Raw genomic sequence first — 21670 nt, forward strand, 5'->3', positions numbered from 1 at the left:
CTATTTAGATTTAGTGGCCTTAAGATCACAAAAAAACCACATTTAATTAGCAAAATGCATTCAGTTCTAAAATTTAGATCACTTTCTCCAAATAACCTTGTTCTTCAGAGAAATCATACAAGTGCATGTTGACAAATATTGCAAACAATGGGAAAAAGAGACCAATCTCAGGGTTTTTAAAAAAAAAAAAAAAACGATTCTTTTTAATTATGCTTTTCATTATAACCTAGCAGAGAAGGATTTAAGTATTAGCCTGGGTCTTCCATTATCTAGCTCAATGTTGAAAGTTTATTTCTACAGTAAAATACACCTTTCACATTCTGGATGCTGCCGTATAAATCAAACAAAGAGAGCTCCGTTCCAATTCTCTCCATTACCACAGAAGCATACAAGTTACTCACCAGAACATTCTTCCATTTATAGCTTGAAGTGTTTTTCAACCTCAAGTATGCCTAGAAACATTCTTAAGCCAAGGCTACCGTGATTATACCTATTAGAGTTTTATTCTTTATAAATTATCTAAGCCAAATGGAGTCCAAAATGCTGACCCTTGACTGCCAATTGGAATAATTCCTAACCCTCAATCATTTGCTAAAAGAGACAAATGGGCTAGATTTGAGTTCTGAAACTACCACCTCTGAATAAAAAGAAAAAAATAGCAAAGCTTAATATGCATCTGGGAAAGACACAGTTAATGGTAGAGAACTGTGGGCTCTAACGTGCTTATGTTCATTGCTTCCCAAGTATAGACGCTTGCACAGAGATACCAAGACATACGTTTATTAACTCACGCAGATGGACCTGAGTGACTAAACATTCTAAAATGAAGAGAAGCAAAACTCAGTCAATTCTCCCTGCATCCTAGATGGTGCACACACACCCACTAAAACACACCCTTGACAAGCATAAAATCTGCAAGTCCTTAAACAATTTTGTAGCCATCAATTACAAATTAATGAAACCTGCTGAGGCAGAAGCACAAAGACACACAGTTCAAGATGTAAGCACTGAAGCAAGGCAGATGCCTGATAGAAGGAGTCAGAAGTTCCAAAATGGAAAGGATTGTATTCTGGACACCAAAGCAAACCATCGGTTTCTGTAGCACAGCAAATGATTTGAAAGACCGTTCTCTCTGGCCACCCAAATTTCTAAACATTAAAGCTGAATATTTCCAGTTCTCTATAATGTTGTCCTGATAGTGGACAAAGCTTTGGTCAATGGTTTTGTTCTTGCTGGCTGGCTTCAAGGGCTTTGCTCCAAAAGCAGTACTAAGCATCCTTCCTTTTCCCATACTCTTGGGAAAGGGATGCCCTGTTCACTTCATGTGAGCTTAGATTTATGAGGTGCTGAGAAACAGGAATTTGGAGGTCCTTCAAGTTATCTTCCTAGACTTAACACAGCAGGTGAGGCGACACAGGGTCCTGGCACAGGTTAACACATTCGGGCTAACACATTTGAGCTGTTTGTTACTCTAACCAAGCTGATGCCCCCAATGGAAGCAAGAACAAAGCAACAACTCAAGAAGTCTTCCCCTCACTGTCCCCACCCCCCAAACACAGCCCATCCTTTCTTGAGTCCAGGCTCCCGAGTGCAGAAACTGTAGCCTTGACTGGGGAGAGAAGCACCCCTTTCTCAGCTGCAGGCTGTGTTTGGAAAGGATGGATTTTTCTCAATATCTGATAAGCCCGAGACATTGTGACTATCACTCTGAAGGTGAGCCACATGGGGTTCAAAAGAAGGAATGTGATTTATAAACAGATACATGAGAGGGGGAAGAGTACACAAAGTCAGGAGAGGAAGGGCACTAATACCAAAGACCATCCTGGATGGACCACTCTCCCTGTGCCTGTAAGAGGCTCCTACGCTATTTTAATTATAAATATTTATATCCATGGAAGAAAATTCAGAAGGATTTATATCTCTGGGGAGAATAGATCAATAGATCTAAGCAAGCCTCCTGTCCAGGCTGACCACTTAACACTGTTATCACCGATTAGGGCGGCTCGGCCCTCAGGGAGGGTGTTGGTTCTCCTCTTGTCCTCTGGAGGTCCACCCCTCTCTTGGCCCCAAGAGGAAATCAATAACAAGACGCAGGGATCGATACTCAGGACATCTGCTTGGCTGCAGTGGCTCACCGTAAGATCAGAGTTTGGTTAGCCCTTGTCTGTCCCACGAACTCCCATTCTTCCCCCATGGTCCCTCCAGCTTCTCAGATCTGCTCCGGGGGTGAGGGGAGCATCCTGTTTTTGATATTTAACTCATTAACTGAAATTAGCAGAAATGCCTGTGACTCTTCCAAGGAAGGAAAGACAGACTTGGTTATCATTTTCCTCACTTTCCGAAAAGCGAGGAAACTTACCAGACCTTGAGGATTGGGTCATTTCCTGCCCCGTGGCCCGTGGCATGTGTCCTGCTGCAGACCATCCGGCTACCAAGTTCTGTCAGAGCGGCTGGAGCGGGCTGGGTTTCTGTTCCAGGTCTGCCTGCGTCTCCCATGCTTGGTCTGCAGTTGATAGATCTTCTGCTCCTGAAGCATCCAGCTATTGACCCGCCCAGGAAAGAAAGAAAAAAATGGGGGGAAAAATCAATTAATACTAAACGGCTTAACAAAACCCTGCATAGCACAGGCCTGATGCTTACAGGGTAGGAGTTGGTGTGGTCTCAGTGGCAAGTGGTTGTGGGGACAGGCTCAGCCAGCTAGAAAAGCTGATGTTCCAGGGACAGGAAGCCAATATGGTAGGCGTGATCACACATATACGCACACACACACACACACACACAGACACACAGACACATGGCAGCTCGGTCTGACATGCCTTAGTCTGGGAGCAAAGAGGACAGTGCAGGTACATGTTCATTGTGAGCCGGGGGAAGGCAAACCATTCACCGAAACAGAAGGAGGACTGAAATCAAACTGATAGCAATGGTGGGTATTTTTCTATTTTCTGGGTTTTTCTGGGGGGGTGGTTGTGGTGGTGGGTGTAGAAAGAGAGGAGATATTGTTTTGTTCTGAAAAGGTAATACCGTTTACATGTTGCAGGAGTGTCACCCCAGGCATTTCTTTGCGTGTCTCCCTATTACACCGTCACATGCAGAACCACATGAAGCTTTTTTTTAAGGGAGGGGGGCAAGAAAATGGGGGAGCACCATACCTCAGCTGACAGGCCCTTTCTCTTCTGCACGATCTGGCTTTGAAGGCTCAGGATTTTTTTGCATCTCGCTGTTCCAGCTGTAAAGAGTTTACATAGGGAGGGAGCAAGGAAGGATCATGAATGTCAACCAATGAGCAATTAGCATGACAAGACTAAAGTATTGATCCACTAAAGCTCACTGCACGGCTGTAGCCCCAGAGGTAGAGCGGCTCCCCTGTCACTAACTCCAACAGTGCATTTCAGAAGCCTGTAATGTAGGGCTGTAATGTAGAACTACTCTTCTAGCTCCGGCCCCTTCTCGGGTCAGGGGAGGGTGGCACCCTCTTGTTGCTCAGCTGTAGCTTTTGAGGGTCTCCATTCCTGGGCAGAAAGCAGAGGGTAACATAAAAGATGGAAAGATTCTGGTTGTCCTATTTCATTCATTTTTAAAAATACAGCTCCTTCCTGATGGCACCAGGCAGTTCTATGTATTGATTGGAGAAGGGCGAGGGCGAAATCCTGGCCTGACAGCTGGGGCTGGAACTAGTGTGGTTCACCACTCTACATGGCCAGGGGCAAACTGCCTTCTGTAGTATCAGCTTCTAGGCCAATCCAGACACATACTTTCTGAGCACATTGGATTCAGTTTAGACACTAAGCATCAAAATAGGAGGGGAAAAGGTGCTATTTCACTAAAGAAGCACCCTTATTCCTAGGTGTAAGACTATGGAAATGGCAACCCACTCCAGCATTCTTGCCTGGGAAATCCAATGGGCCCAGAAGCCTGGTGGGCTACAGTCCATGGGAAGGCTATAATGCATCAAAAAAGAAAATGGTGGAGCCTAGGACTTGGCAGATCTGGTGATTAGATAACACTAGCCTGGTGAGGCATGACCCTGTAAGGTTCTCCATTCTCCACTGATTCTTTCTCTTTTAGTTGTTTAGTTGCTAATTTGTGTCTGACTCTTTTGCAACCCCCATGGATTGTAGCCTGCCAGGCTCCTCTCCATGGGACTTCCCAGGCAGGAACACTGGATTGTGTTGCCATTTCCTTCTTCAGGAGATCTTTCTGATCCAGGGATCAAACCCGCATCTCCTGCAGTGGCAGGCAAATTCTTTACCACTGAGGAGGGAAGCCTCCTCTTGTTATTCTCAACCATATTCATGTTAACCTTCCTTCTACTTTTCCCCCTATCCATTCCATGCCTTCCCTAAATTCACTTCTTAAATTGCTTTTCCAATTTTTTTCATACTCTTCTTTAAATATCCACTAGGAGCCCATCTCTTCCAGGAAGTCTTCCAAATAGTGGGGATCACTGTGTGAGCTTCTAATATGTGCCCAGAACTTCTCTATCATGACGAACAGTACAGCTATAGTCTCTGTGCTCAAAGAACTTATAGCCTACTGAATCAATGAGCTACGCATTGACAACAAAACTATCTGTCTATCCTCCACCCTCCATCACCTATCCATCCTCTATCCACTTGTCGATTCATTCAATCTGTGTTTATTGAGAATTTCCTATTGTCAGGAATTCTTCTTTACTGAAAACACAATGGTGTGGCAGAGACTTGTGCATATGTGCGTGCTCAGTTGCTTAGTCGTGTCCAACTCTTTTCGATTCCATGGACTGTAGCCCACCAGACTCCTCTGTCCATGTGACTTCCCAGGCAAGAATACTGGAGTAAATTGCCAGTTCCTCCTCCAGGGGATCTTCCTGATCCAGGGATCAAACTCGTATCTCCTGTATTGGCTGGTGGATTCTTTACCCCTGCACCACCTGGGAAGCCCGGAAGAAACTTGAGTGCCTGCTAATAACCATTTTCTCCTCTTCTTTCTGAATACATAGGTAATCTTTTATTTCCTAGCTCTTCTGACTGAGTTCCACCCAGTGGAATGTGGGTGGATATGATGCATGCCTGGCCTGGCTCATAAAAATCTCCCACATGACCCTTTATTCTCTTTTCCTTCCACCGTGACTTTGATGGCAACAGGTTGAGATCTAAAGGGTGAGTGAACTAAGGGAACATGAAGGTGTTAACAGAAATGGGGAAGAGAACGTGCAGAGTTGCTGTTGTAAGATGGAGTGAGGTACATTCTAGGAATGGAAAGAACACTAGTGTAAGTAGAACACAGAGAATGAGAAGGGATATGGTGCAATGTGAGGATGGGGAAGCAGGTAATGTCCATTCAGGGGCTTGTAGGTTATGGATTTTAGTTTCCACCCTAAGATCATTAGGAAGCAGTTCCAGTTTTAAGTAAGACTGATAACAAAATCATATCTGTATGTTGAAAAGTTCTCTCTGGCTGCAGCATGAAGAATGAATTGATAGCTCCATTTCCAGCCATATGGTGGAACAGATACTCAAAAAAGGTTTCCACCAAAAAATGTTAAGATGTTCCAAATAAAATAGAACATACATTCTTTTAAACAAGTGGCTAAGGGGAATTCCTTGGCGGTCCAGTGGTTGGAACTCAGTTTCACTACTGGGGCCCAGGTTGGATCCCTGGTCAAGGAACTAAGGTCCTGCAAGCTGCATAGCATGACCAAAAATAGGGCTAAGCTTGCAAGTACAGAACCCTTCAAGTTCCAGATACAATGCTGCTGCTGCTACTGCTAAGTCGCTTCAGTTGTGTCTGACTCTGTGCGACCCCCACACGGCAGCCCACCAGGCTCCCCCGTCCCTGGGATTCTCCAGGCAAGAACACTGGAGTTGGCTGCCATTTCCTTCTCCAATGCATGAAAGGGAAAAGTGAAAGTGAAGTCGCTCAGTCATGTCCGACTCTTACCGACCCCATGGACTGCAGCCTACAAGGCTCCTCCGTCCATGGGATTTTCCAGGCAAGAGTACTGGAGTGGGTTGCCGTTTCCTTCTCCCCAGATACAATGAGGGAACTGAAATGAGAAGAGTGAGCCATGGAACATGTATCTGCGTTGAAAAGCACTGCCCAGTTTCAGTGATCACAGGGATTAGTTTTAAACCCCTACACAGGGACAGGGCCCATGAAAGTTAAGAATTTGGAACTGATCATCCCGACGTAAAACCGTGACCTTTAAAAGGATGGCCTAGGGAAAATAAACCCATATGTTGTCTTTTCTTGGCCCAAGGGTGGGAATAAAGTCTCCCCTGAGAATCTGTGACTATGCTTTACAGGCTTAGAAATTTAAGAATTAAAATCAAACTTGGTCTCAAGCTACTAATATCCCCATGACATTTGGCAGGAGCAAATCCAAAAAAATGCTCCAGAGAGCCACAGCTTCATATAGGTCACCTAGGTTTCTTGTAGAGAATGCCCTGTCAAAGATGTACCAACGTGTTATAAAACTAAAAGCCATGAGTGAGAGGTAGGCAAAGCAAACAGCAGATTTAGACCACTGAGAACTTCAGAACTCCGGGTGACAGGACAACCTGGACTGCAAAAGAAGTATATTGAAAGTGATTACAGACATAAAAGAAGGTATCAAAATCATACAAAAAAATAGCAAGACATTATGAAAAAAAGAGAGTGAACCGGAGAGGGATAAGAATAATGCATCGGGATCAAGAGTGATTCTCTAACCAAATGTTCAGGACTCTTGGTGCATATCAGGATTTAGGAAGCAGTCATCTTTATCTTTTCTCTCTTTATGTTAAATATGTTATTTATATAGGACAAACCTCTCAGTTGCTTTGTTAGTGACATCTAAAACGTAAGGGCATAATGAATGCCCCAAAGCCAGGAAGCATTTTCCATATTTGAAACTGATGGTCAGCTCATAAGACATTCTCTGTTATGATTGCTGAAATGTCTCATAAAGGAAAATATTAATATCATCTCAGTGTGATTCCTTTGCTTCTTTGCACTCTTCAGTTCAGTGTTCTCTTTCCAGCTGGGCACAAATTGAGGACACTGGCCTTTTCAATGGTGGTCAAAGAGCCATAAGGGGAGGGAGGTGGCAAGCATCAAAGGAAAGCTCAAAATAAGGAAAGCTCATTATTTTACAAGAAACTTTTTTATTGCTACTGTTTCAAAAATTATTTCTATGCCTCACAAAAGAACTAGGAATAAGCAATGTGGTAACATCAAGAGGTTACCAGGTCAATTTGAGCTGCTGCTCTGGAGGGACCAATGTTGCTTCACAGATCCCAAGAAGTTCCTTTACGGACACAGGCTTGATCTACAATAAGGGTTTTTGGTAGTAGAGAGATGTATATGGAACTAGACAATTCCTGATGCAAAGAATTGACTCACTGGAAAAGACCCTGATGCTGGGAAAGATTGAAGGCAGGAGGAGAAGGGGACGACAGAGGATGACATGGTTGGATGGCATCACAGACTTGATGGACACGAGCTTGAGCAAGCTCCAGGAGTTGGTGATGGATAGGGAAGCCTGGCGTGCTGCAGTCCATGGGGTCACAGAGTCGGACACTACTGAGCAACTGAACTGAACTGAGACCATTCCAAGCATGAGGAATCAGGTCAATTTCACTCACCTCTATCTCCTGAGACAATGATCATCATCACTATCATCATTACCTTTTATTGAAGTTTAGCTACCTGCTAGACAACATGTTATTTGATTTACCATCAGAAAGCCTCTGCAGAGTGGGCATTAATATCCCTATTAATATCCCCTGATGACAGATACAAAAAATGAAATCATCCAAATGTTCTCATATTATATTAGAACCAGCATAAGATAAATGCCCTTAGCCTTTCCTTAGCTGGTTTAGATAGGGCAAAGTCATTTATGGGATCCTCAAGAGGCTCAGGGGTAAAGAATCTGCCTGCCAATGCAGGAGATGCAGGAGACATGGGTTTGATCCCTGGGCTGGGAGGATCCCCTGGAGGAGGAAATGGAAACCTACTCCACTATTCTTGCCTAGGAAAACCTATGGACAGAGGAGCCTGGCAGGCTACAGACCAGGGAGGGTCACAAACAGTTGGAGACAACTGAGTGATTGAGCATGCATGTAAAGTCACTCATGGCCCTAAGAAGGAAAGGGGCTGATAGGGAATTTCTTTCTTCATGCACTTTCAGAGAAAATTGTGTTCTGAGCAGCCAAAATAAAGACAATTGAACTCAATAATATTTGTCTTTCACCTTCTCGCAAATGCACATTTACCCCAGTTGGAGAGAGATACTTGGAAAATAATGATTTACAGAATTTGGTGTATTGCTGGAGGTGCTTTCAATCAGCTATGTATCATATAGATGGGCAGTATCAAACTGTAAGTGCCTCTCCTTTCTGTTCACTCTCAGTTTCTGTATGTTCCTTTTTTAAGTTTATTTGTTTGTTTTTGATTGTTCTTGGTCTTTGTTGCTGCTCGCAGGCTTTTCTCTAGTTGTAGCGAGTGGGGGCTACCTTCTCGTTGTGGTGCACGTGCTTCTCGTCGCAGTGGCTTCTGTTATTGCAGAGCATGGGCTTCTCTAGGAGAGCCTGCTCCAAAGATGTGGCGCAAGGGCTTAGTTACCCCATAGCATATGGGATCTTCCTGGACAGGGATTAAACCCATATCCCCTGAATTGGCAGGCAGATTCTTAACGACTGGACCACCAGGGAAGTCCTGTGTGTTCTTTAAAAGAGTGGCTATTTATCCCTGTATTTGCTTCTTGCATTTTGCTCTCTCCTCTGTCTGTGTCTTATCCCCTATGCTCTTATTCCTGCCCCCTCTCCACAGATTTTCTTTAACATTGTATGTGGATAAATCACACATACACATGTGCATACTATGAATCTGTACAATCTAGAGTACAACTTGGTTTTTATTAGAACCTTTTCTAAGAGATGAATCCTAATGATATTCCCACCATCACGTAATTAGTAGATTTGGGCTGGAAGCATGGTGGCTCTTAGGTCAAGGAGTAAATAGCCAGTGATTACAGAATACAGTAAAGAAAGGCTGGAGGAACAGTTTATCAATAGCTATAACAAATCATAGAGTTCCTGTTAATAGTTTATACAACTGGAATTATCTCAATACATGATTTGAGGTTTTCAGTCTTTATGGTGTTCTTTCTGATACTAAAGCAAAGTTTACCTAAGAGACAATGCCTTATTTTACAATCTCTTGGTACTAGTACATTTTGAGCCCACAAGCCCTATTTCAAGTGAATGTTTACATATAATGTCTATCATCACTGTCTTTATATATATAGCAGCATCTCGTGTTCATAGATATTGTGGTTTTAAAGATTTGTCCTCTCATCTGTTTAATTTTCTTGCCCTAGTTAAAGAGGAGGACTCATACTTACAAAGGACTATTTGCGTTTTTTTTTTTTTTTTTTTTGCTTGCAGCTTGAATTAGCCCATTGTCTCACCAAATAGTTATAACCAGTTCCTATTGATAGCAAGAGATGCTTTATAGTTAAAGATTTTTTTACCTATTAAAAGAGGTTTCTGGATATCAGGCCTTAAAATCCTATCTCCATTTCTTCTTGAAGGGAAAATCAGAAAGAAAGCATTTTGAAATTATGCCTTGCACATAATAGGAATTCAATCAATATTGAGTTCTTCAGTTTTCAAAGCAATATTTTGATTCAAGTTGTACTGGAGGGATAAACACAAATGGCATTTGTGTTTATTGTGTGCTCAGTGATGGAAAAATGATGTTTGCACAATACCCAACAAAGCATCACATGCACCAAAATAAATTTCAGATAAAATAAAAATATACAAATAAAACCACAAAATTACTAGAAGAAAGGAGAGAATTAAAAAGGATAATATTGGAGTGAGAGAAGTCCTTGCAAAATATGAGACAAAACCCAGAAGTCATAATGCTGCTGCTGCTGCTGCTAAGTTGCGTCAGTCGTGTCCAACTTTGTGCGACCCCATAGACGGAAGCCCACCAGGCTCCTCTGTCCCTGGGATTCTCCAGGCAAGAACACTGGAGTGGGTTGCCATTTCCTTCTCCAATGCATGAAAGTGAAAAGTGAAAGTGAAGTCACTCAGTCATGTCTGACTCTTAGCAGCCCCATGGACTAAAGCCTAGCAGGCTCCTCTGTCCATGGGATTTTCCAGGCAAGAGTACTGGAGTGGGGTGCCATCGCCTCATTCAAAACTTCATTATAATAAACATAAAACAAATTTCTATGTGGCAAAAATCATCATAATCAAAGTAAAAAGAGAGATGAAACATTGGAAGTTTCTATAATTAATATCATAAACAAGTTGCCAATTTCTATAATATATAAAGACCTGCTACAAATCAATATACAAAAGTTTAATAACCTAATGAAAAACAAGCAAGTAGTTCATCATTTCAGTTCAGTTTAGTTCAGTCACTCAGTCGTGTCCGACTCTTTGTGACCCCATGAATCGCAGCACGCCAGGCCTCCCTGCTAAGTCGCTTCAGTTGTGTCCGACCCTGTGCGGACAGGCTTCGCCGTCCCTGGGATTCTCAAGGCAAGAACACTGGAGTGGGTCCATCACCAACTCCCGGAGTTCACTCAGACTCACGTCCATCGAGTCAGTGATGCCATCCAGCCATCTCATCCTCTGTCGTCCCCTTCTCCTCCTGCCTCCCAATCCCTCCCAGCATCAGAGTCTTTTCCAATGAGTCAATTCTTCGCATGAGGTGGCCAAAGAACTGGAATTTCAGCTTTAGCATCATTCCTTCCAAAGAAATCCCAGGGCTGATCTCCTTCAGAATGGACTGGTTGGATCTCCTTGCAGTCCAAGGGACTCTCAAGAGTCTTCTCCAACACCACGGTTCAAAAGCATCAATTCTTTGGCACTCAGCTTTCTTCACAGTCCAACTCTCACATCCATACATGACCACTGGAAAAACCATAGCCTTGACTAGATGGACCTTTGTTGGCAAAGTAATGTCTCTGCTTTTCAATATGCTATCTAGGTTGGTCATAACTTTTTTTCCAAGAAGTAATTTCATGGCTGCAGTCACCATCTGCAGTGATTTTGGAGCCCCCAAAAATAAAGTTTGACACTGTTTCCACTGTTTGCCCATCTATTTCCCATGAAGTGATGGGACCAGATGCCATGATCTTCATTTTCTGAATGTTGAGCTTTAAGCCAACTTTTTCACTCTCCTCTTTCACCTTCATCAAAAGGCTTTTTAGTTCCTCTTCACTTTCTGCCATAAGGGTGGTGTCATCTGCATATCTGAGGTTATTCATATTTCTCCCAGCAGTCTTGATTCCAGCTTGTGCTTCTTCCAGCCCAGCGTTTCTCATGATGTACTCTGCATATAAGTTACATAAGCAGGGTGACAATATACAGCCTTGACGTACTCCTTTTCCTATTTGGAACCAGTCTGTTGTTCCATGTCCAGTTCTAACTGTTGCTTCCTGACCTGCATATAGGTTTCTCAAGAGGCAGGTCAGGTGGTCTGGTATTCCCATCTCTTTCAGAATTTTCCACAGTTTATTGTGATCCACACAGTCAAAGGCTTTGGCATAGTCAATAAAGCAGAAATAGATATTTTTCTAGAACTCTCTAGCTTTTTCGATGATCTAGCGGATGTTGGCAATTTGATCTCTGGTTCCTCTGCCTCTTCTAAAACCAGCTTGAACATCAGGAAGTTCACGGTTCATGTATTGCTGAAGCCTGGCTTGGAGAATTTTGAGCATTACTTTACTAGCGTGTGAGATGAGTGCAATTGTGCGGTAGTTTGAGCAGTCTTTGGCATTGCCTTTCTTTGGGATTGGAATGAAAACTGACCTTTTCCAGTCCTGTGGCCACTGCTGAGTTTTCCAAATCTGCTGACATATTGAGTACAGCCCTTTCACAGCATCGTCTTTCAGGATTTGAAATAGCTCAACTGGAATTCCATCACCTCCACTAGCTTTGTTTGTAGTGATGCTTTCTAAGGCCCATTTGACTTTGCATTCCAGGATGTCTGGCTCCAGTGATCACACCATTGTGATTATCTGGGTCGTGAAGATCTTTTTTGTACAGTTCTTCTGTGTATTCTTGCCATCTCTTCTTAATATCTTCTGCTTCTGTTAGGTCCATATCATTTCTGTTCTTTATCAAGCCCATCTTTGCATGAAATGTTCCCTTGGTATCTCTAATTTTCTTGAAGAGATCTCTAGTCTTTCCCATTCTGTTGTTTTCCTCTATTTCTTTGCATTGATCGCTGAGGAAGGCTTTCTTATCTCTTCTTGCTATTCTTTGGAACTCTGCATTCAGATGCTTATATCTTTCCTTTTCTCCTTTGCTTTTCACTTCTCTTCTTTTCACAGCTATTTGTAAGCCCTCCTCAGACAGCCATTTTGCTTTTTTGCATTTCTTTTCCATGGAGATGATCTTGATCCCTGTCTCCTGTACAATGTCACAAACCTCCGTCCATAGTTCATCAGGCACTCTAGGAAACACAATTTCACTGAAAGCAAGAGAAATGCAAATTAAATCCTCACTGTGACACCATTTTATATTTAATATATTGGCAAAACTCCCAAATTATTGACAAAATAATTTACTGGTGAAGATGTGGCAAAGCAAACTTTTTCAGATATTGCTGATGGGGGTAGAAACCAGCACCAAATTCCATGGGATGCAATTTTCCAGGATACATTAAAATTACATGTACATACCCTTTGGCCTAGCTAGTTCAGCTCTATAATTTATCCTACCGATATACCTGTAGACACATGGAAGACAGCACATGTAAAACGCTATGCATTGCAGTTTTGTAATAGTAAAGGACTAGAAACTACCTAAATGTCTCTCAGGAGGAGACTAGTTAAATACATAATGGTTTATCTGACAACAGGATGTCATGAAGCTGTAGAAATGACTGATGACTCTCCTACATTGAAATTCCTTCTCTGTATCCATTTCAGGAAAATAAAATAGATAGCAGGAGAAGTCCAGAAAACCCATAAATACCCATAAACACGATGTTAAAAAAAAGTGCAGAGCAGGGTATACAGCATGTTATTTGTGTAAAAATGGGGAGGGCTGTATATGCATACAGGTGTTTGCTTGTATGGGCTTCCCAGGGGGCGCTAGTGGTAAAGAACCCACCTGCCAGTGCAGGAGCCCTGAGAGACAAGGGTATGATCCCTGGGTCCAGAAAATCCCCAGGAGGAGGGCATGGCAACACACTCCAGTATTGTTGCCTGAAGAAGCCCACGGATAGAGGAGCCTGGAGGGCTACAGTCCATAGGGTCGCAAAGAGTTGGAGATGACTAAAGCGACTTAACACACGTGCACATTTGCTTGTATATGCATACAATAACTCTAGAAGGACACACAAAAACTGGAAAGCGTGGATTGCCATTGAATAAAGTTACTGGGTAGGTGGGAGACACAGAACAGAAGAATTTTCACTGTGTACCTTTTGTACTTCTAATAGTAATTCCATATTTTAAAAGTTAACTAATTGTTAAAAAAATCTCATACATAGGCATGTCCATAACTACACATACACACACGCACAGAACAAACTTCATTTGCTATCAGACTTCAGATCTAAAAAGATAAATAAATTCCCAGCATGCTAGCTTCTTGGCAAGGCTACTGGGCCTTGGGAATTTATGACACACATGCTATAATTAGGGTTAGGTGGGATTCATCAGCAAGCAGGATGGCCGAGTGGTTAAGGTGTTGGACTTAAGATCCAATGGGCTAGTGCCTTGTGGGTTCAAATCCCACTCTCAGTAGATTCAGTTTTGGGAACTCCCTGGTGGGTCCAGTGGCTAAGATGCCGCACTCCCAATGCAGGGGTCCTGGGTTCCATCCCTGGTCAAGAAATTAGATTCCACACGCCCCAACTAAGATCCCAAATGCCACAATGAAGATCCAGTGCAATCAAACAAATAAATATTTGGGCTTCCCAGGTGGTGCTAGTGGTAAAGAACCCACCTGCCAATGCAGGAGATGTAAGAGACATGGGTTTGATCCCTGGGTTGAAAAGATCCCCTGGAGAAAGAAATGGCAACTCACTCTAGTATTCTTACCTGGAGAATCCCATGGACAGAGGAGCCTGGTGGGCTACAGTCCATGGGGTTGCAAAGAGTTGGACACGACTGAAGTGACTAGGCATGCGTGCATCAGCCAAACATGGCTATCTTCTGAACTCCTATCACTTTACCACACACACTTGTTGAATGAAAAAGTGAAAACTGAAGGACAAGCAATAGCTCAACAGCAATGAACTTTGTGAATGATCCCAACCACCAATACAGTAAAAATAAACACAGTTGTAATGCTCAGTAAGTCTGGAGACATGGTTTCCACTGCATAGCTGTGGGCTTGGTAAAGTAAGTCATTTGGACAGGGAGAGGTGGCTGTCACATTAGTGAATAGTGAGTGTGGACTGGATCATTTCCAATGCTCCTTCCAGTTGCACTTTTCCTTGAACTATCCCAACTGCAACACTCTTTACCAGAGTGTGTGACTAAGCTCTTCACTGTCACATGGTGTCTGGTCTCCATCTTCCCAAACCTGGGAAGACCTCAGAGTTAACGCTGCTGTCAGTCTTCTCCTCTTTGCCTTAAACACACAAAAGTCTTCCTTCCAAAAACCTTTTGAGTCACTATTTTATTTAAGTCTCTCTTTCTCCCATTTCTCTCTTCCTTTTTTCCCCAAATTTTAAAATATGGGATTTATAACTGCTTCTCCCATGATTTAAATTTTGTTTGTGTGTCTGTTTATTAAGCCGAAATTGACATCACATTAAATTAACCATTTAGAGTATACAATTTAGTGGCCTTTGGTTCATGCACAATGATGTCCAATTATCACCTCTATCTAGTTCTAAAATATTTTAATCACCCTCAAAGAAGACCTTGTACCCACTGAGCAGTCACTCCCTCCTCTCACCAGCCTCTGGCAACCATCTTCCATCTTTCTATGTCTATGGATTTAGCTATTCTGGATACTTCATCATAAATGGCATGTGACCTATGTAACCTTTGATGTCTGGTTTGTTTTACTTAGCATAATTTTTTTGAGGTTCACCCATGTTGTAGCATATATCTGCCTCATTTCTTTTTATGGATGAATAATATTCCATCGTGTGGTTATACCATGTTTTGTTTAGCCATTCGTTAGTTGGTGGACATTTGTGTTGTCACCCCTTTTGGCTTTGTCAATAGTTCTGCTATGGACATTCGTGAACACATATATGCATGAATATCTGTTATTCAATCATACTGGATAAACACCTAGGAGTGGGTTTGCTGGCTCAGACAGTTAATTCTATACCTAGCTGTTTGAGGAACTTTTTGGGTTTGTCTTTTTTTTTTAGTAGTTTAAAAAAATTTATTTGTTTAATTTTGGCTGTGCTGGGTCTTCGTTGCTGGGTGCAGGCTTTCTCCAGTTGTGGTAAGCAGAGGCTATTCTCTAGTCACGGTGCGCAGGCTTCTCACTGTGCTGGCTTCTCTTGTGGAGCACAGGCTCTAGCTGTGTGCGGTTCAGTAACTATGGTGGACAGGATTAATTGCCCTGCGGCACGTGGAATCTTCCTGAACCGGGGATCAAATCCGTGTCCCCTGCATTGGCCGGTCGATTTCTCACCGCTGGACCCCCAAGGAAGTCCCTTGTATCTCTTTCTGAAGCAGCTTGCTTAGGCTCAGGTGCAGACATTCATTACAGGCTCATTCATTCAATAACTATTTATTACGTGCCTGCTAAGAAACAAGCCCTTTGCTCAGACACTGGAAGATTTGAGGGGAAGTAAGACAGTTTATCCCTTGAAGGGTCTCATGGTCTGGCATAAAGAGGTAGATAGGAAAATGAACAAAATGTAAACTGGATAGCATCTTTCCAGTAATGCAAACCCTCCAGGAACTCATCATTGCACCCAGAAGAAACCCCCAATTCCGTACTAGAAACTTTACAACTCTGCCTACACCTGTGACCTCATGTAATCTCCATGTGGGAAAAAAATGAAGTGTTATGGAAGTTCACTGTTACGAGAGAGAACTTCAAGGAAGAGATGAGATTTGGCTAGTCCCTTAGGTTAGCAGGAGGATTGCTATAGAAACCAAATGTGAACTCCTGAACGGAGCCACACGAATGCATTTTCTCATCTACTTTGGATTACATTCCTTCTCTTAGAACTGACCCTCCAGCTGAAAATGGACAACTGATCAACTTAGGCATGAATCTGGGGCAAAGTTTTAATCCTGCTTTCATCGATGAAATTCGATAATTTCCTAGAGGAAATGTTTCACTTTTACCCAAGATGTTAACATTTTGAGGGCAATGTAGTATTATTTGGGCTTCCCAGGTGGCTCAGTGGTAAAGAATCTTCCTGCCAATGCAAGAGACATGGGTTTGAGCCCTGGTTGGGGACGATCCCCTGCAGTAAGAAATGGCAGCCCACTCCAGTATTCTTGCCTGGAGAACCCCATGGACAGAGGATCTGGTGGACTACAATCCATAGGGTTGCAAAGAGTGAGACACGACTGAGGGATTTAGCATGCAGCATGATAGTATTCAATAACCTCAGATATGCAGATGACACCACCCTTATGGCAGAAAGTGAAGAGGAACTAAAAAGCCTCTTGATGAAAGCGAAAGAGGAAAAGTTGGCTTAAAGCTCAATGTTCAGAAAACTAAGATCATGGCATCTGGTCCCATCACTTCATGGGAAATAGATGGGGAAACAGAGGAAATAGTGTCAGATTTTATTTTTTGGGGCTCCAAAATCACTGCAGATGGTGATTGCAGCCATGAAATTAAAAGACTCCTTGGAAGGAAAGTTATGACCAACCTAGATATCATATTCAAAAGCAGAGACATTACTTTGCCAAAAAAGGTCCGTCTAGTCAAGGCTATGGTTTTTCCAGTGGTGATGTATGGATGTGAGAGTTGGACTGTGAAGAAAGCTGAGCGCCGAAGAATTGATGCTTTTGAACTGTGGTGTTGGAGAAGACTCTTGAGAGTCCCTTGGACTGCAAGGAGATCCAGGTAGTCCATTCTAAAGGAGATCAGTCCTGGGTGTTCTTTGGAAGGAATGATGCCAAAGCTGAAACTCCAGTACTTTGGCCACCTCATGCGAAGAGTTGACTCATTGGAAAAGACTCTGATGCTGGGAGGGATTGGGGGCAGGAGGAGAAGGGGACGACAGAGAACGAGATGGCTGGATGGCATCACCGACTTGATGGACATGAGTTTGAGTGAACTCTGGGAGTTGGTGATGGACAGGGAGGCCTGGCATGCTGCAATTCATGGGGTTGCAGAGTCGGACATGACTGAGCAACTGAACTGAACTGAACTGAACTGATGATAGTATTATTTAGGAATATGGCAAAGTAATTAACCTATGGCTTGTGCTAGTACACTTATAAAACATAAAACCCTTGTTTATCATCAGAGTCATTATTAGTATCCTTAATTACTGAAGACATTTATACCTTAGAATTTAATGAATTGTTGGAAAAACTGCTGGAATTATGAAGGCCAATAAATTGTTTGAGCATTTTAAAAGAGTTAATGGAAATTTACGCCAATCTAGATTATATAATCTCTTCTAAATTTTCATTCATCTCTATCATGTATACTAATGTCACTTTGGTCTACCTCTAACATTTGCAGAAACTGGTGTGAGAGAGTCAATGGAAGTGTACATATTATACCATATATCTAAATGTTTAAAAGTTATATATCAAGTTAAAGTTGCTCAGTCCTGTCTGACTCTTTGAGCCCACCAGGCTCCTCTGTCTTTGAGATTAGCTGAGCAATAATAGTGGAGTGGGTTGCCATTTCCTCCTATTCCAAGGCATCTTCCCGACCCAGGAATCGAACCAGCATCTCCTGCTTTGCAGCGGATTCTTTACCATCTGAGCCATCCGATTTTAAAGTTATATATAAAATGGTTGCATAAAATATATTCTATCTTCCTACTTGTATATTTGTGTGTATATATACACACATATATGTACACACATGCATATCTTCATAACACCCTGGAAGGCCAGGTACTATTAAGAATCCTTGGACTTTAGATCACAGTAATGTGGGGAATCAGCTTGCAGTCCCAGATTCCAACCCCTTTCCCTCCTCTTCCTATCCTGGTTTTGCTCCTTGTGATGAATGATTTCATGAACATGTATGTGAACACTGCCTGCACATTCAACATTCACCTCTTGCTCCAGCAAGCAGCCCTGGGGAAGAGTCCCATACAGGGCTCAGAAGCACACTTGAGATTCTAGAGTCCTGGGTAGCGGAGTGTGATCTGGAGGTGGCGGGAGGTGCTGGTAAGGGATGAGTGGGTACCTCCCTTCATCTCATCCTCAAACAATGGGAAGGAATGAGATGCAGCCAGAGAAGGGCCAGAGCAGAGCTCTGTAAAATGGAGCCTAGAAGTGGGCCCCTTTTACCACACCTCAGAAATCTCTTCTGTCCTCCTTGTCAACAGTGAAAAATTGTGTGAGTTCTTTAAATTATGTGGGCCTCGGTTTCCTGATCTGTAAAAGGGGTTATAAAGCTGCTGCTATTGTTACTATTCAAGGTTGTTGAAAGGTCTAAATAAATGTAACAGTGTATGTGAGAGTGCTTTGTAAAAGTGCTATATACTAGAAATATACTGTTATTATGTTGGGGTTTTTTTGTTTTAGATGTTACTAAAATCAAAAGGCAAAGCAGCTGCCGGCTGTGCACATGCTCTCATGTTTTCATTAAAATATAACTAAAAAAAAAAAAAAACAACTATGGAGAGCTGATGGCAAAGGAGGCAAAGGTTATTAAATATCCTTTAGGTTTTATTTTTCTTAAACCTGCTTCCTCATTCCTTCAGGTCCACACTGATTTCTTTCAGACCCCGAATTTGTGGACACGTGCTTGTTTGCATGGCTGACACAGGCCCCAGATTGACACCAGGTAAGAGACATTACTCTTCAGCTGTAAGGCAGGGCAGCTCCCGCATTAAGCAGGAAGCAGACTGATATCTCATCCTTTCAGCCGGCAGAGAATATGCAGTGCACCTCTGTGGCAAAAGCAGGCGACTGAATGAGTGGGGTGTGCAGGGGAATGAATTACACCATGAGCTTCTGCATCCATAAAAATGAGGCCGCTCTGGGGTCAGGAGGGTGGGTGATGTGTCACGGAGGCAGGTTAAACGGATTCGACCCTCCGGCTCACTGATTTGAAGCTGACAAAAGGGGCTGTGCTGTGGCTCTGGGCTCAGAATGAACTTACCATTGTCTCTGGCCATTTTGAACCAAGGAAGTCTCTGGGTTTTTCTTTCGTAGGATTGTACTTTCTTTCTTCTTTTAAAAACATCGTTTCATTCCTGTGGGTGCAGAAATACAAATTGGTTTTATTTTCTGAAGGCGGGATTTTGGTATGTTTGGGGCAAACCCCCTTCCCCTTTTAGCATCTCATTAAATAGAAACAAATTGGGCTATCTTTTTATTTTTATTTTTAGCTTTTCAAAAGCAATTACTTCCCTGTCATTTCTAGACACTCAGGCAGAAGAGTCTGCCTTGATTACCCATCCTTCCTCTCCCCTCCCCCCTTTCAAGTCCTCTGGCTTTTGCACTGCTAGGGAAGGATTCAATTAAATGAAGTGTCAATGGAGCTACAGTGATTTCAGGTCAGAGACGTCAGTAAAAAAGCCGTGGAGCTGTGCTGCCCCTGTGTATGTAAATGTGTATATTTATACCGGGGATGTCAACTTTCAGGACTCTCCTCCTCTGCTCTTCCCTGATCAAAGATGATTGCTGAGACAATTACTGCAAAGGAAAAGAAAATCAGGGCCTCCCCTTCATCCTAGTGCTGTCGGAGTTTAATTGCTTGGAATAATAGAGCAGGAATCCCTTTCTTTTGCACATGATCATACTTAGACACACACGGACTTACACGCGTAGCTGTGCTAGGACACAAACACACCTGATGGCAATGCAGGAAAACATTCACATTCATGCACCCTTTAGCCCTGATGCCGGTATATGTACACAGAGCTGCCTGTGACACACACAAGACACACACAAACACACAAAGTACTGCATTCTTGGGATAATTCGATAAAAGCAATTTGTAGTATCTGGCTCACATTAAACACTATGTTTTTATCCTCCTATAAAAGACTTAACAATTTTATCCCTTTACCCAAAGACGCATCTAAAGTTAAAAAAAAAAAAAAGAGAGAGAGGCTATAGGGAGAAGTCACAGCATCACAGCAACAAAATACACAAATTCTTCAAATTGTTTTTGCTGTTTAATTCTTCTGTACACACAGTCACAGAAGTCCTAAGTCTCTGCACAAACACTTCACATGTTAAAATCCCTCTCAAACCCTTTTTGCTTTGTTGTAGGCAGTTACAAGGACCAGTTGAGTATTCTGTGCTATTCACTGTGTTCTAGGCTATTCTGCTTTTGTTCTCATATGATATGAAGAGGGATTCTAACTTGCATCGATGAATACAAAGAGTGACATTCAAGGCAGAGAATCCTAGCTCTCTCTCTCTAATTAGTTCTGCTGTGCCCAGGCACTGGGAGTGTGTGTGGCTTCAGGCTGGGGTGAGTCCCTGGTCACGCTTAGAACACAGGCTCTAAAGCATCCGCGTGGCACATTTAGGTTTTCATTTCAGGCTCCCAAGGGCTGTCAGATTTTAAATATTATTATTTGGCCTAATTGGTTCTTCCTTTGATGGCAAGAGAGTAAAAGCAGGGAAAAAATACCCTCACAAACCTTGTCATCAACACAAAGGCATAACACAGACCCTTGGCTTTGGGTTACAACCGCTAGAAGTTTTTCTTTTTCTTTTTGTGGACTAAGTAGTTAACTGTGTCTCTGAAGCACGCATCCATCCTTTCCAGGACAGTTAAAAATAAATACAGCCTTTCAGAAAAAGGAATTAAAATTCTTTTCACTGTTGTGACTGTTGAAATTTAAAAAAAAATTTTTTTTCTGAAAATTTCAGAAAATAGTGGTAGTAGATAAACCAAGTGGAAACCAAAAAAGATCCCCAAATACCTTGTTTTAGAGATTTGGAGATAAATGTGGCTATGTGGATGGCTATACCTTTTGGTGATGCCAAAATATGACTACTGCATCCCTGATAATATCTCTGATGTTTTTACTTGTTTGTTTTGCTTGTTCTGTTCCTAACATATTTCTGACTCCTTTCTCTAATGGACCTCAGTGGCTCTTTACAAATGTGTAACTCCAGCCGCAGCCTCCTAGCTGCACTGATGTTGATGAGCTTGGACATGGCTCAGTCCTGGATGTTCGATCTATCAGGGAAGGCGGAAACATAAATAATTACAATATAGGAGAAAAACCATAATAAAGGTGATGACAGAATATCCAGGAGGGGCACAAAACCTATTTGGGATGGGAGGAAATGACATTCTGTTCTGGAGGAAGTGATTCCAGGGCCAAATTTATCCAGCAGGCTATCAGTTACAAGGACCAAAACAGCCAAAGTTATCTTGCATTTGATATTAAAATTTCAATTTAATATTGAAATTCTCATGTGATGGGAAGTCCAACACCTTCTTCCAGATTTTTGTAAACTCCTGGGTTCGAGTGGCTTGAAGTCCAGCTCCTACCGTACATTTGATGTCACTGGTATTGAACTTCTTTTGGCCTGTCCCTTCCCCCTGATCTGTACCAATCCAGGTGTGGTACTTAG

The 21670-nt window shown here is 42.5% G+C and overlaps 1 non-coding gene across 1 annotated transcript; it reads left to right on the plus strand.

Moving 5' to 3' along the window:
* The first annotated feature begins 13663 nt into the window (after nucleotides 1-13663).
* Nucleotides 13664-13744, plus strand: TRNAL-UAA (transfer RNA leucine (anticodon UAA)). Its single transcript has one exon. It is a non-coding gene; the product is annotated as a tRNA-Leu (tRNA).
* Nucleotides 13745-21670: the final 7926 nt, after the last annotated feature.

This window comes from Bos mutus, chromosome 18 (genome assembly GCF_027580195.1).
Source record: "Bos mutus isolate GX-2022 chromosome 18, NWIPB_WYAK_1.1, whole genome shotgun sequence".
NCBI lineage: Eukaryota > Metazoa > Chordata > Mammalia > Artiodactyla > Bovidae > Bos > Bos mutus.